At 40.5% G+C, this 17,488-nt stretch overlaps 1 pseudogene; it reads right to left on the bottom strand.

The window, feature by feature from the left end:
* Window positions 1–262: 262 nt before the first annotated feature.
* LOC146378666 (zinc finger MYM-type protein 1-like) lies at window positions 263–15,277 on the bottom strand (annotated as a pseudogene).
* Between the last annotated feature and the right edge of the window lie 2,211 nt (window positions 15,278–17,488).

The raw sequence follows: 17,488 nt of genomic DNA, 5'->3' as shown, positions 1-17,488 counted from the left end.
TCAGCAGCCTCTCGAACGCCTTCATTACTACCGAGGTCAGTGCAACTGGCCGGTAGTCGTTCAGGAATGAGGGCTTGTTGTTCTTGGGCACAGGGATGATGGTGGGTCTTTTGAAGCATGTGGGGACCACAGACTTCGCCAGGGACTCGTTGTAGATGGAAGTGTGCAGACCTGCTAGCTGGTCAGCACAGCAGCACAGCAGACGACCGGTGATGCCGTCAGGCCCAGCCGCTTTCGTTGCATTCACTCTCCTCAGTGTCGCTCAGACGTCGTGCTCTGCGATGCCGATCACCAGTCTCTCGCTGATGACGTCACTGTCCTCAGTTGTCAGGTGGTAGTTAGCATTAGCCGCCTGGCTAACCTCGAAACAGGCGTAGAATTGTTTAAAGAAATAGTTGTTAGATCCTAGAATGCTCAATAAGTTGAGGGAGAATGAAGGTTCTTACAAGAAGTGAAACTGACCCTGCTACAGATCATCTGCCTAACACCCAAAATCTTGTTTGTTGTTTACGTTCCTAATTTCTCCAATTTTAGATTAGTTGGATCTCGGAAGTATAATGAAAACTAAGAACCACCTGTGATCAGTGTTGGTCAAGTTACTTGGAAAAAGTAATCAGTAACTAATTACTGATTACTTCCCCCAAAAAGTAATCCCATTACTTTACTGATTACTTATTTTCAAAAGTAATTAGTTACTTAGTTACTTTTTAAAACATGATTTACACCCTGAATAGGTAATAAAACAATAGATCTTTCAGTCCAATTCTACTTTTCCTGCATAATCCATTATAATCAAATAAAATGTCTCTTTTTAAAACTTGTTTTATTAGTTTTAATCGTTTAAATCTATGCATCAAGCAAACATTAAATTGTATGCAACATTCTGTACACTGGAAGAAATTTGTGTAACATTTAAACCTATTTTCTGCATATTCCAGCATATAAAATAAAATGTTTTTTTGTGTTTACACTCACTCTTTCAAATAGATGCACGTAAAACACAGCAGACAATAAATAAAATCAAAGACTCAGCGGTCCTGTTGCTCTATTTTCACCTTTTTAGCAGGAGAGGGGCAGGTGGAGGTTTGCCCTGCTGGTGCAGGTGTGTCGCAGCCGTCATGTCAGTGGAAGGATCCGGCAATTTCTCTGTGAATTTCACATTACCGTGGCAGCGTACTCGGTGCTTGCTCGGAAGTTTAGGGGGTTTTTTGCTGTAAAAAGAAGTTTTCTTCCTAAGCAGTGCACAGCGGACGCTAATATTTTTATTACTTTTTACGGAATCAAACTCAAAGTAAGATTAGTATTTCCACGCTTTAAACGCTGCACGCTCATACTCTCTCCCGCACTCGTTATATTATCCATTTTTGATCTGCACACAGCTGTTGCCGCGAACATTGGACTCGCTTACGTCATTGTCATGAGACAGCCTCATAAAAAAAATCATGTTTTAGTAACGCAGTAACGCAGTAACGCAGCGTGCTTACAGGAAAGTAACAGTAATCTAATTACCTTTTTTGCAATAGTAATCCCTTACTTTACTCGTTACTTGAAAAAAGCAATTGAATGACAGTAACGCGTTACTCGGCGTTACTGCCCATCTCTGCATGTCATGTTTTTAAAAATGTGTGCTCAAATGAGGACGGTAGGTAGGTTTGTCTCTTTGTCAGGATTAAGCTATCCCCAGCTTCCAGTTTAGGAAAAATGGAACAAGGGATACTCAAATACATCTGTCCACAGCTCTTGATGAATTCGATAAGAACAAGAAACAGTTCTTCACGGTGGGAAGCTTGCATGTAGAGACCACCCGTTCAACTTTTCTGCATCACACAAAGACACGCCAGGTCATCTGGTTCGCGTTGTCTCCTCTGAACAGTTGATGTAGAGATGTGTCTGCTACTGGAACTAGTGATGGGAATTCCGGCTCTTTTTAGAGAGCCGCCTCTTTCGGCTCCCAACCAGCTCTTCAGGTTGTTTTGTTGCTTTAATTAATTTATTATTAACAATATAAAATTATGCACAAAAGGAGTCATTAATGTAAAACAAAAAAACGTGGTTTTATTTACAGATGTTTATATATACAGTGGGGCAAAAAAGTATTTAGTCAGCCACCGATTGTGCAAGTTCCCCCACCTAAAATGATGACAGAGGTCAGTAATTTGCACCAGAGGTACACTTCAACTGTGAGAGACAGAATGTGAAAAAAAAATCCATGAATCCACATGGTAGGATTTGTAAAGAATTTATTCGTAAATCAGGGTGGAAAATAAGTATTTGGTCAATAACAAAAATACAACTCAATACTTTGTAACATAACCTTTGTTGGCAATAACAGAGGTCAAACGTTTACTATAGGTCTTTACCAGGTTTGCACACACAGTAGCTGGTATTTTGGCCCATTCCTCCATGCAGATCTTCTCGAGAGCAGTGATGTTTTGGGGCTGTCGCCGAGCAACACGGACTTTCAACTCCCGCCACAGATTTTCTATGGGGTTGAGGTCTGGAGACTGGCTAGGCCACTCCGGGACTTTCAAATGCTTCTTACGGAGCCACTCCTTTGTTGCCCGGGCGGTGTGTTTTGGATCATTGTCATGTTGGAAGACCCAGCCTCGTTTCATCTTCAAAGTTCTCACTGATGGAAGGAGGTTTTGGCTCAAAATCTCACGATACATGGCCCCATTCATTCTGTCCTTAACACGGATCAGTCGTCCTGTCCCCTTGGCAGAAAAACAGCCCCATAGCATGATGTTTCCACCCCCATGCTTCACAGTAGGTATGGTGTTCTTGGGATGCAACTCAGTATTCTTCTTCCTCCAAACACGACGAGTTGAGTTTATACCAAAAAGTTCTACTTTAGTTTCATCTGACCACATGACATTCTCCCAATCCTCTGCTGTATCATCCATGTGCTCTCTGGCAAACTTCAGACGGGCCTGGACATGCACTGGCTTCAGCAGCGGAACACGTCTGGCACTGCGGGATTTTGATTCCCTGCCGTTGTAGTGTGTTACTGATGGTGGCCTTTGTTACTGAACTTCCAGAACAGAGCTACCTAGATCACTTAAATTACACAATTGAAAGCATATGTGTATTGTTTGTGTTTTTATACACAAGCACTCATATATATTCAAATAATTAAAAAAAAAAAAGTTCATTTACCTGTTACTACCACACACCAAATCCGGTCGTTGATACTTCCTGGCTTGTGTAGCCACTAGGTAACAAAAGCTCAACACTGCCCCTAGCATCCTGGAGCACTTCTGTTGTGTTTTGTACGTGTTTTGGAGTTTGTACGTACTTTGTCTCCAGGGCCACCTTAAATATACTTTTATTCGTTCACTCCACATAAAATGTAATAAATACATCATATAATACAAAAACCAACTATTTACATTTCAACTTTTAACTATTTAAATTTTCAGCTTTTTCCTTTTAAGCAAATTTAAAGTGAAACAACACAAAACACTGCAAACCACAACACAATTAAATATAAAATAAAATATGAAAACAAAAAGAAGATGCACATTCTCTGTCATATGGGCCTGCATGAATAAACTTTCTGAATCCTTTATCATCCGCAACTGAAAATAGTTGTGTATGATTACTATACCTTTCTAACGTGACGTTGTTGCCCCTGGCTCTCTTTCTCTCTCTTTCCCTCCCGCTCTGTTCCTGTGCTACTTTGAGTGTAACTACCGGCCCCTCCCCCCTCTTCCCACCGCAAGCACAAAGCTCGCATACGGAGTGAAGCGGAAAAAAAGTGCGAGAGAGAGGGTGAGAGAAAAAAAAAACCCTGGCAGCTGGCTCGCGTTGTTCACTTCAAAGAGTCGGCTCTAAGAGCCGTTTCGTTCGCGGCCGACACATCACTAACTGGAACTGTGTGCCTTATCTGGACTCTAATCTGATGTGATGTTCACTTGCGATTTCTGAGGCTGGTGACTCGGATCAGTTTATCCTCAGCAGCAGAGGTGACTCTTGTTCTCCCTTTCTGTAGCGCTTGTTCTGTCCTCACTAAGTGTTGGCCTCATGAACATAGAATCAGCTATTACAGACAGCTAAACATTCTCTTAATAAAAATCCAAGGAAAAGACCGATGTGTTGAGTCGGATGATTTAATAAGGATAAAGTGTGAAACTGTTGCGAAAACCAGAAATAAAACCAATAAAAATGTCTCTGTCATGACTGTCTGCAGCCAGGCAGGAAGAGAGGACCCAAAATGCAGGACTCACGGGAGGCAAACGTAACTCGGAATCCTCAGCTTTAAAACTTTTAAAACTAACTAAACTGAGAATACAGAACAAACTAAACAGGCAGGCAGGCTGGCAAACAGAACATACAGTGAAAGTGAGGGTACGACGCGACAATGAGCAGGGGAAGAAGCAGACACTAAATGCAAGAGATGAACAGAGCTAAGAGGAAACAGCTGGGAGACACGGCTGATGCTGATTACGCTGACGAGACAGGAAGAGCACAAAGCTGAACGCACTGACATAAGGCACAGACCCTACCTACAAAGTAAAACAGGAAGCACACGACGATGGTACATGAGCTAAATCAACCTAGAATAGTGTAGGTTGTATACCCATTCAGATTAGATTTAAAATATATCTCTCTTCCACAACAAAAAATAATGCTAAATCTTGCAGAATAACATACATAAAACAACCACTAGAGGGCAACTGCAGAAACTACAGAAAACAGCTAATTCCATTGGAGCGGTTGATGGTTGATGCGACTGCACTTGGGGACACATTCAAAATTTCAGCAATTTTCCAGACAGACTGACCTTCAGTTGTTAAAGTAATGATGGACTCTTGTTTCTCTTTTCTTAGCTGATTGGTTCTTGCCATAATATGAATTCTAACAGATGTCAAATACGGCTGCTAGTTGTGTACCAACGTGACTTCTGCACAACACAACTGATGGTCCCAGCCTCATTAAGATGGCAAGAAATTCGACAAATGAGCCCTGACAAGGCACAGATGTGAAGTGAAAACCATTTCAGGTGACTACATCATGAAGCTCATTGAGAGAAGGCCAAGGGTTTGCAGCGCTGGCAACAAAGAAAAGGGTGGCTACTTTCTGCAAACACATGAGATTGGTCTGTTTAAATTACTTCCAGCATCTACAGAACATCCCCTCCACCAGGGCATCCATTATGGTCTCGGCATCCTCGTCAGGCAGGTGTTACAAAATAAATATATATTCTTAATGCTTATTTTCTGTTTATATTGTTTTATAGAGGCCAGTGTAGGAAAACGCCCCTGTGAGTTAGAATGTGTGCCAAAGGTCACAGAGTACTGATAGGAGACTGCACGTCTTGTGCAGAGAACAAGAAGTTTAGTGCAGAGCTGCAGAGGCATATTAATAAAATACAGGAAACCAGACAGAAAAAGCGGAACTAAGTAACACAGACACATTAGTCAGACCAGAAGGAGTTGTTTTGATCGAAACGGTGTGTGACGTATAGCAGAACTATATATACGTATTTTAGCTTGCAATGTTTTCAGAACTGGTGGTACGTGCTCGTGTCTACAGTTCTCCGTTTCTGGAAATGTACAGTAAAGATCATTTTTTGAGCTTTGACCACTCTGAGTCCAGTCTTTCTCTGTCGCCAAAAGAATTCAAAAGAACCGAATTTAATACAGGCTATATGGCTCTGGCTATTTTGTGAAATAGTCCATCCCAGGTCTGTGTACAACCCAAAAATCATAAGCCTATAGCTCCTTGATCCAGTGTGCTGGATCTTTAAAAGGCACGAGTCACTGCAAGGCAGCATAGTCAGTTGTGACTATGAAGAGGAGCCCCTTTAGGTAGTACCTAAAGAGCTGTATGGCACAGACCACTGCAAACAGCTCCCGCATAGTGACAAAGTAGCGGTGTTCTGCCTTGTTTAAAGCCCAACTGTGGTAAGAAAACTCCCCACTTGGTGTCATCTGAGCCAACACTGCCTGATCCGATACTGCTGGTATTCGTATCAAGGAAAAGGGCAATTTTGGGTCTGGGGGGGGGGGAAGAATCAGGGCCTCCACCAGGGCTGTCTGTAGTGAAGTGAAAGCTCGGTTATAAATTCAAGATGTTGTTACAAAGTTTGCAGATGCATTAGCAACAGTTTTGGTAACATATTGTGACTGCCTACTTTTAAAAAAGTGATTTTGACAGTAATGCAAAAATCTAAAAATCTCTTGTGATTCATTTTATTAAAGGACGAAACACATCAATGGCATTCAGTGAGATAATTTTACAGACAGGCAGAGATGGGGGGGTTGCTGCTTGTCTGTAGAAGTCTCCTATTAATCATTAAAAGGTGACGATATGCAAATGAAGCATGGCAGCTCAATAACAAGCACTAAAATAAAAAAAAAGGAAAAATCCCTCATTTGAACTTAGTCATAAAGTTCTGGAAAAAACACAAAGAAAATGGTTGTTTTTATAACAGTATTTTGTAAATACCGTTTACCGTATTTTTCGGACCATAAGGTGCACGGTATAAGACGCACTGTTGATGAACGGGTCTGTTTTCATACATAAGGCGCACGCAAGCGAAACAAAACAGTCAGATGAGTCAAACTTTACTCAACTCATTCTTCTTGCTTCCTCCACTTCCATACATTGCTTCATTAATGTTGAATTCTCTCAGAGCTGCTCTATTCCGGTGTTCTTGCAGTATATTAATGACTAACCTCGTATGGATTAACCTTACAAACGTCACTGCTGTTTAGTTTTCTGTCATCGTTTATGTTGGAAGTGATAGCAGAGCTGTATGTTTGGATTTTTTCAGAAATCCCTCAGTCAGAACATGCTATATCATGTTTAGATGGAAACTAGCGAGCTAGCTTCCTGCTAACTTCTAACTCCATTAAATGTAATAAATTCTGTTTTCATTGATGCCTGGATGTTAAACTTAATTTTTACACCTGGTAAAGCAACAATGCTGATCATTTTATTAAAGATGAAAGAATTTAGACAGTTTTTACCTCTCAGTGATGCTGCAGTGTTTGCTTGACTTTGGGACCTGAAGCAGATGGAGTTTTGGACCCAGGTCACTCTGCGAGACTCCTGACCACTGTAGCCATAATGATCTGAAAATCCATCAAGCGGTGCGTCTTCATAGCTTACCAGAGTCATAATAAAACATTTTTGACAGATTTTTGAGCGCGGTGTACCACATAGAATTGGTTCGAAGTCAGTAAGCACAACCAGAATTCATACATAAGGCACGCCAGATTATAAGGCGCACTGTCGATTTTTGAGAAAATTAAAGTATATTAAGTGTGCCTTATAGTGCAGAAAATAAGGTACATGTGTCAAAATCACAGCTGGCATACAGAGGATACTACATTTTCCTTGTTGTTTGCCTTCTGTGGGGGGTCGGAGAGCTGTTTGAACAATCACCTAATGTGTGACAAAGGAATCCCCTGCGATGCTAATCACAGTCTGCACTCTCTTACCTGTCTGTAAAAGTTGTTTCATTATCAGGGAAGGAGAGTTTTAAAAAGCACACAGGAGATTCATAATTATAGAATCCCTGAACAAATTTAAACGGTATAAATATATTGTTGACGTACCTGCACACTGCTCCACCTGGTGGATACACAAGACTTTACTAATGGTTTTCCTAAATGTTGCTTAGGGGTGTTACTACTCACGGCTGTCACAGGTAGGGGATATCGTTACATCCGCTCATCAGCCGGGAATCCATGATGGTCCTTTCACTGATGAGGTGGCCATTTTAAGTGGCTGTGTCTGTGGTATGATTTGTTTTTTCAATTTATTATTATACTTATTATAAATTTTAGATTATTAAATAATAAATATGTAAGTAATGTGTATGTAAGTAAAAGGATTAAAAAATCAATTCATAATTGAATTTACTAATGCATATTTTATTGCACAATTTATTATTGAAGCACAAAATTCTTTGTTTTGATGTGTGTGTCTCTTCTGGTTCTCCATACTAGTGCTCTTGAGGAATAAACTAACTGCCCAAACTAACAGTGCATAATAAATGTTGGCTGCAGCAAAGTTTTTGTATCTCCACACTCATTGATCCTTGTTTTGAAATATATATTGGTTTAAACTACACAGGCAGAATACAAGGACATCTCTATTTGTATAGAGTGGCTTTTATTTATGTAACTGTTCCAAAGTAACAGCACTAAGAGTATACCAGTAACATTTGTAGCTCACTCTTAGCAAATGTTTAAGAGTTCTGTGTGTTCACATTTCACCAAAATATCTTTCACATTAAATAGTAACAGTAAAAGCGAGGGTACAAGCTTGAGCAAAACTCAGAACTGATAATAGGGAAAAGAGACTCTTAATTAACAATTTCATTCTCTGAAAGGAAATGAACTATGTATAATTATCTAACATTAAAGCGACACTTTTAAAATTTATGAAAGTAAAATGCAGATATCTGTGGAGCCATGTTTAGTGCAAATATCAAAGTTTAGAAATTCCTATGAATTATATAACAGAGCCACAGCTGAAACATTTTCTGTCACATCACCTCATGTTTTTCTAGCCATGTTGTTATTCACTGACAGCAGTACAGCGAGTGGCAATGAAGGACAATCAACGGCAAGCATATCTCGGAGTGAAAACAGTCTGCCATTTGACATTTGAGTGTTTGGTGTGCAGTCCCACCATTCATCTGACATAACCTCTGTGGATATTTCCATGAGGAAATTTGCGATGAAACGTGCAAAAATCACATTTATTACTTTATACACCTTCAGCTATGACCAAACGATATCTCAGTAGCCATCTTTGTGGGAAATCAGAAAACTGTCAGAAACAAATATATCAAACCACTTTAAAATTGTTCTAATGGTTTTGAATGGTGGGCAGCCCTCAAGAATCCATAACTTATAATGATAGGTGATCCTCCGACCTCCTCAGTAGTGATGTGCGATACCACTGATTTCCTTTCCGATCCGATACCAAGTAAAATTCAGGGTGGTATCAACGATACTGATCCGATACCGATGCGTTGTACAAAACCTAATGTTTTATTGTATTTCAAATTATAGCTACATAATGATTACATTTTGTGCTTCAATAATGATTACAGGACATTAGGCTACTTGTTCTTATTGCTTAATAATGCAGAATTATTATATAGAAGTAAAAAACCTGAAGTTGTGTTTGAACACGTTGCCTGCCTGCAGCACTAAAGGACTCTGTGAGAAACGTCTGTCTCGCCCTAGCAGCACCTGTCCGTGTCCTCTTCTACTCTTCAGTTCGTAGTGATGGGATTTCCGTGTCTTTTTAGAGAACCGGCTCTTTTGGCTCGGCTCACTAAAAAGAGCCGCCTCTTTCAGCTCCCAACCGGCTCTTGTTTTGTTGCTTTAATTAACCCTTTAAGACCTACCATAGAACCAAGTCCGCCAGAGCTTACTTTATATTTTTACATGCTGTAGTGCCATTTTTGGGAGCATTTCAAGTTGCTATACATCAATACAACTGTTATAGCCCATATTTTAATAATATGTATGCATTAAGTCCATAGTAACTACATTAATTGCAAAAAAGTGCAATAAACTACAAAAAAATTGAAAATCGTTTTTGTTTTTTTTTACATATATTTCTACTTGGAGAAATTTAAGACGCTTATCCCTCAAAACTTTAAATACAAAAAAGTTGCAAAAAATAGTTTACAACAACAGGAAATTTATTTTGAGTGTCTTCATAGTTTTATTTTTGAGATACAGCAATTTTTATATACTGCAAGAAAAACGAAAAACAATTCTATGATGCAAATTTGCAAAGAAAACAGCATGTGCATCAAAATAAACTATTTCCAGCAGTGCAGTTCGAGTTCTAAACATCCCAGAAACTATTCAGAAAAGCATAAAGTCAAACATGATTTATAAAAACACCAGTATAGGCTTTGAAGGCCTACAAGTAAAAAACTACATTTTCCGCGAAAATGACGTCATTTCCGGTTTTGGGCAGGAAATGGCGGACATGCAATCGTTCGTGCTGACGTCTGTTTCAATGTGGGAAGTGTTACGAACAGCTGATCGGATTGGCAAAGCGTGTTTCTAGAATATTATGTTTTTGTTCCTGCAAGCGCTTTTTATGCAGCTTTTGCAAAGCTATATGTGGAAGGAAACCGTGACCTAGGACAAGCTGATGGCATAAGATGCAAGTACAACTCCTCCGGTTTCATATGCAAAAAAAATTATTGCGCTAGCTTACGCGGTTCCGGTTCTACAGGGATTTAAAAATAATTGCGCAAAACGGAGCGTGCCCGCTCCGACCAGCTTTAAAGGGTTAATGTATTATTAACAACAATATCAAATTATGCACAAAAGGAATTACTAATGTAAAAAAAAAAAACCTGTGGTTTTATTTATATATGTTTATATATAAATATATACGGTGGCCCCTAGAGACAAAGCACGTACAAACTCCAAAAAGCACATACAAACTCCAAAACACATTTCTAGCCAGGGGCAATTCTAGGATCAAAGCTTTGGGGGTGCTGAGCACCCAGAGGGCTGCCCAGCCAGGCAAGATAAACTTTACTCGTAAAGTCCCTGCATCCCTAAATGTCTCCAGTTGTCCCGAGTTCTCTCTGACTGTCTCCTTGGTGCATTTAAACCCCTGTTCCTCCCTGTCCTCGTCGTCTGTTCATCTCCGTTATCAGTCATCATAATTTTACCATCTCTGTACAAGTCTGCAAATTTCTTTATTAAATCATGCGACTCTTAAATTCATTAAGTCTCTCTGTGCCTGGGTCCTCGTCACAAAACATGACATCACTGTTTTGTACATTTTAACACAATTTAATCCCCACATTTGTGAAAGAAAAGCAAAACACCTTTTTGAAAAGTTTGTAACAAAACCATCAAATCAAATCTAATAAAGGTTGTTTAAATGCTGCAAAAGAAGAATGGATTGGAATAAAAAAAAAAATACATATCCAAACCTTAATTACTGGAGGAGAATAATGAGTGATGCTCATATTAAGTAAAAAGTAAACTGAGTGCATTTGTTGAACAGAGATTCACTTTTAATGTGTATGTATAATATAACACAGATATATATTAAAAAAAAGTCACTCCAAAAATAGAACAGTCCTTGAAATGTACAAATGTACAAAATGTTAATTTAAATTTTTTTTTAAAAAAATAGAGGCAACTTTGCCTATGGTGCAATGTATGAAAAGCTCTTTACTGCAGATACTCCTATGGCTGTGCAGATTTCTTCTTTATTTCAACCTATGTCGCCTCACCTTGAGGTTGGCAAATCTGTCAATCACTTTTGGGTGGTCAACTCTCTCAAGCATCTCTTTCTCAACTGACATCACAGCCAGGTGCTGGAGTCTGCTTTGACCCATGGTCCTTCTCAGCCAGATATGGAGCCGACGCAAGACACTAAATGACCTCTCACAGCTACAGCTGCTAACTGGGATTGTCAGGGCAACCTGAATAACCGTTTTCAGTGTGGGGAAGATCTGATTATCCAGAAGATTATACACTGTTAACTAGGGATGGGTATCGTTTAGGTTTTATCCGATACCGGTGCCAAACCGGTACTTTTGAAACGGTGCCGGTGCTTAAACGGTGCTCGAACCGGTGCTTAAAGAATGGAGAACACAAACTTTCTCCAAAAACCTCTCATGTTCAGCTGTTTTTTTGTAAAAAGATAACAATGTTAGCCTTTTCTGCAGCTATGGGGCATATATGGTATCACTCTTGGCTGGAAGCAGTGCTTAAACAATGGAAAAAACACAAACTTTGTCCAAAAACCTCTCATGTTTAATTGTTTTCCACTTTTTCTTTGGTCATTTTAGCCTTTTTGGCCAGGGTGAAGGGAGCATCTGCCATCAAACAAGAAGACAGCCGCATGTAGCTATGATGATGTTTGCTAGTTCACCTTACATGCATTAATTTAATAACGTGGTTAGCCTACTCAACGTAACTTACACACGAACAACATTAAGCTACTCACGCAGAGAAGAACGGCTGCTGCTGCCATCATCATCCGTCATCATTTCTGCTACACTGGCAGGGCTAGGGGCCAGGACTCTCCTCTTCGGGTTTTTGGGGGATGTTGCTAACTCCGCGTCCGATAACAGGCACCACACCCGCAGTAGGTGTGCTCGGTGTGAGGTCTCGCAGCAAGCTATCAAATACGGCGCATTTCTCGGCTTTTAAAAAAAACGCTATGCGTCGCCAGGTGTTTCATCAGATTTGAGGTGTTACCTCCTTTGACAGTATCACATAGTGATGGGATTTCCGGCTCTTTTTAGTGAGCCGAACCGAAAGAGACGGTTCTCTAAAAAGAGCCGGCTCTTTCGGCTCCGAACCGGCTCTTCAGGTTGTTTTGTTGCTTGTTGTGTTTTTTACGTGTTTTGGAGTTTGTACGTGTTTTGGAGTTTGTACGTGCTTCAGGGTTCGTACGTGATTTGAAGTTTGCATGTGCTTTGTCTGTAGGGGCCACCGTAAATATACTTTTATTTATTCACTCCACATAACATGTAATAAATAAATCATATAATACAAAAATCAACTATTCACATTTCAACTATTTAAATTTTCAGCTTTTTCCTTTTACAAATTTAAAGTGAAACAACACAAAACACTGCAAACCACAACACAATTAAATATAAATTAAAATATGAAAACAAAAAGAACATGCATATTCTCTGTCATATGGACCTGCATGAATAAACTTTCTGAATCCTTTATCATCTGCAACTGAAAATAGTTGTGGATGATTACTATACCTTTCTAATGTGACGTTGTTGTCCCTGGCTCTCTTTCTCTGTCTCTCCCTCCCGCTCTGTTCCTGTGCTACTGAGTGTAACTACCGCCCCTCCCCCTCTTCCCAGCTTAAAGCACAAGGCTCGCATGCTGAGTGAAGCGGAAAAAAAGTGCGAGAGAGAGGGTGAGAGAAAGGGGGGAAAAAAAAAAAACACGGCTCGCGTCGTTCACGTCAAAGACCCGGCTCTAAGAGCCATTTCGTTTCCGACCCATCACTAGTATCACAGTATCAGCTTAAAGCACTTGTTGCAGGCTGCTGAGTTTGCATCTTTTGCTGTGAAGTACAGCCAGACTTTTGACCGCTTTGCCCTGGGCGTTTTTAATCTGTAGCTCTGCTCTAAAAGAACGTACGTACCTGGACCCGCCTACTATCCTCGGAAACGTAAAATGATTGGCTAGAATCTAAAGCGTATCACAGCTCAGGAAAAAAAAGCACCGAAATAAAGCACCGAAATGTGCGCTGCTTTTCGGTCTGGTTACTACCGTTTATGTCAGAACCGGTGCCATGATGGCACCGATTACCGGTACCCATCCCTACTGTTAACATATCTGGAATGGCACCAGCCTCACTCTTGAGCTTCAAAAAGTTTTTGGCAACCATGACTTCCTCTGACTGAAGTTCAATATGGTAATGCAGTGCCAGGGCTGAGAAATGAGGCTCAGACAAGAAGTGGTTTGAGGTTGGACTACACGCCTGAATCCCATTAAGCAATTCCTGACTAATACCAGAAAAACGCTTCTCAAGTTCAGAGATCATTCTGTCCAGACAAGGAAACAACAATTTCCTTTTAAGCTCTTCTGACACAGAAGAGCCACAGACTTCACTGCCTGCCCCACAGGTTGACTCAACAACAAATCCATCCATTCTCTTTTTTTTCTGCCTCTGTCCAGAAGACTGCTCCAAAACGGCTATCTGGTTTGCCTCACACATAGCCTTTGTTCTTGCATGAAGATCTATAGCAGTGGCATCACTGCGCTTCTGCTTCAGTGTCTCAACCACCGCATCTTTGTATGTCTGTGCCTGGGCAATATCTATGGTCTCCTTCTGTAGGTATCTGTGTAAACATTCAGTTACAGACAGTAGATCCTTTAAAACAATCAGCAAATACACTGAGAAGAATTTACTGAGTTTTGCCTTCAATCCCACTGCAATAGGTGTGTTGATAGAGGAGAGGCACTCAATGATGGCAGGGAAATTGTTAAGCACAGCCGTTACTGAACGAACCTGGCATGCCCAGCGTGTGTTTGACAACTGCGCAAGTTCACTTTGCTCCAATCCTAATTTCTTGAGTGTCCATGAACTTATGATGGTTTACAAGAGAAGCACTAAAGAAGGACTGGAGACTTTCAAGCATGTTAAAGAACTCTATGGTTTCGGTAACAGCTCTGCATGTGTGACATAGGATGAGATTTAACTCATGTGCATAGCAATGAACATATATGGCCTCAGGGTGCTTCTTTTGAAAATGGGTTTGCACACCTCCAACTGTTCCGCTCATGACAGCTGCTCCATCATAGGTCTGTGCCACACATTTCAACCGCTCAATTCCCTTCTCTTGCAGCTGATTCTCAACAGCAGTATTTATCGATGCAGCATCAAACGTTGGCATTTCTGTCAGGGCTAGGAACCTCTCTTTAACTACACCTTCCACAGACACATACCTCACACAGAGTGCCAACTGTTCCGTCCTTCCATCTCTAGCCTCATCAGCCATAATGGCATACATCTGTGATTCCTTCATCTCACGAACAATAGCTGCAGTTACTTCTTGTGAACAACATTCAATCATCTCATTCTGACTACTACAAGAGATGTATGTGGTGTTTGATGGGGGGGGAGTGCATAAAACTTCCAAAAGTTTAATGCACTCGCGGAAATTCCCTTTATTGTCACTCTCTTCTGTTTCGTCATGACCTCGAAATGATATTCCTTGCTTCCCCAAAAAGCAGGTCACTGCCACAATACATTCCAGGTACTCCCTTCTTTCACTTACTTCAGTGGCACTTGCTGCCTCTATCTGTTCAACAATATTGCCTTGTGACAGACTTGCTTTGTAGCTGTTCCAACAAACTACACTGTCCTTGTGTGACTGGGTGGCTTTATGTTTTTGAAACTTGCTCAGTGCTTTTTGCCAGTTACTGACTCCATCATTCACTAATGTGTCATACCTAAGACTTTTGCCAAAGACTCGACAAGCAAAGCAGAAAGCAGCATTTTTTTGGGAAGAATATTCTAACCATTTAAAGCTTTTGAACCAGTTTTCTTGGAAGGATTTTTTTTGTGTTCCAAATTGAGTGAGAGGGTACTGGGACAGTTTCAACTGTTTAGGACCAGTAGTCTTATCCCCTAAATCAAGAGCCATATCTTGAACTCCTTTGGATTGCTGACTGGAATGATGCTCTGTCTGCCTCTCCTCATCTCGTTCCCTGGTCTTCTCTTTCAGAGTCTCTCCCTGTTTTTCTCCTCCTTGTGTAATGAAATTAACCAAACAGTAAATCATATAGACAATTAGGAAAATGTAATGAAGGTGTCCTGTTCAGAATGAAGTCTAATGATATAAGGTCATGATTCTCAAACTGCCAGTGGTACATGAACTCCCCATTGTGGTACTTGGAGGAAAGTCAAATAATTTTTGAAAATAAAAATACTTCAAACATGTACAATTCGATCAAAAAAAAGTACAAAACTTTGAATTAAATTTGATTCTTTTTACTGAATCGGGTTTTAATGAGTCACTCATCAAAGTGAATCGGGTTTTTTGAGTCATTTGATTCACTGAGTCAGTTGACCAGAAAGTGCAAAAAATTTACATTTTCACTCAAACTTAATTTGTTTCTCTTCACTTCACTGCTAAGATGAATGATTCTAAAAAAAACAACTATTTTATAGAGCAAAAAAGAGCAAAAACATTTCTAAAATTAAGCAATTTCCTATCAAAATTGCTTAATAAACATTTATTTTGTTTATTTTTATTTTATTAGTATTTTCCTTAAATGTGTTAAATATATATTTTCTCATCTAAATGTCCACTGAGCTGTGAGCCAGGGGGCGGTAATGCGCCTTAACATTGGTTGCCAACCAAGAAGAAGAAGAAGAAGCTGTGAGCCAGGAGGGAGGGGGTGAGCGAGTGAGTGATTCGTTCGCTCGCTCTATGATTCAGCACAGGAGGGAGGGGGTGAGCGAGTGAGTGATTCGTTCGTTCGCTCTATGATTCAGCACAGGAGGGAGGGGGTGAGCGAGTCCTGAGTGATTCGCTTACGATTCAGCACAGGAGGGAGGGATTTAGTGAGTCCTGAGTGATTCGTTCGCTCTATGATTCAGCTCATGGGCGGAGAATAGTCCTCCCTATTCTCTGCCCGTGAGCGCTTTGGAATGGGCGAGGTACCCACGGCAGCACCCGCTGCTTGTTGAGAGTAAAAGCGATACCCGCTTTCACGTCAAAAAGTCGTCATAAATAAGTCTCCAATAACACCAGAAAAAGTCGCCAGATTTGTCGCTAGTCGCTTTTTAGAAAATAAAGTCCCTAAGGGGGTCTGAAAACTCGCTAAATATAGCGACAAAGTCGCTAAGTTGGCAACACTGCATATATCAAACGATCACTATGGCATTACTGAGAGTTGAAAAACTGTCTGAAGTCTTTCATCTTTAATAAAATGATCAGCGTTCTGCTCTACCAAGTGTAACAATTGAGTTTAACATCCAGGCATCCATGAAAACGGAATTTATGACATTTAACGGAGTTAGAAGTTAGCAGGAAGTTAGCTCGCTAGCTTCTATCTAAATACAATATAGCATGTCCTGACTGCGGGGTTTTGGAAACAAATTAAAACGTACAGCTCTGTTATCACTTCCAACATAAATGAAGACAGAAAGCTAAACAGCAGTGACGTTTGTAGGGTTACTGAAGTTTGGCTAGCTGGTATGTAGGTCGTGTCCAAATTCATGGGCTGCATCCTCCTGAGGACCCAGCCTTCGCGGTCTACGTGGGCCGGGTCCTCAGAAGGTCGGGTAGGCCGGAAGTAAACGGCTGGGGAAATTGGATGGTCTAGCCTTCTGATTAGCGTCACCGCTATCTCTTAATAAACTCGGCCGTCTGCTCCTTGCTATCTAAAATATAACAGGACACTGGCGTGAATTCTCGACCGTCTCATACTTCTGTTTAATCAGTTTTCTGTTTGATGTTTATTCAGCTGTGTAAAAACCAAGGAGGAACCCACCAGGGGGATTAATAAAGTTTTATTTTATCTAATCTAATCTAATAACTTTAATCTCAGCCAAACCGATTGACTCACGAACAAATAAAACACTGAAAAAAGCCCAACAATAACATTTTTAGGTTATCTAAGTGACTTACATAGAGTAGCGAAAGTCCGCGGTGATCTGAAAATGATGTACCGGGAGTTGTGCTGTTCTCGGCAGCTTAAGTATAAGGACGATGAAAAAAATACATATTTTAAGTAACTAATATAGAATGTGTAGTGTCTCTGGCTGGTCATTTTCTTGAGCTGGCCCTAAACCAGGGAAAAACATTAAAAAACACAGTACAAAACATAATCTTGTTACTTAACCTGAGAATATAGGAAAAGATCAAGCCCAAGGGCCCTCCCAGGCAGCAGTACCCTGGTTTCAGCGGAACAGAACAAATAAGCATCCCTTACAAACAGAACAATCATAACACATACACCTTGTATGATGTCAACCCTCAGTTAAC

This window comes from Perissodus microlepis, chromosome 10 (assembly GCF_051167445.1).
Source record: "Perissodus microlepis isolate ML-2025 ecotype Zambia chromosome 10, ASM5116744v1, whole genome shotgun sequence".
NCBI lineage: Eukaryota > Metazoa > Chordata > Actinopteri > Cichliformes > Cichlidae > Perissodus > Perissodus microlepis.
This window is presented reverse-complemented; position numbering and strand designations above follow the sequence as displayed.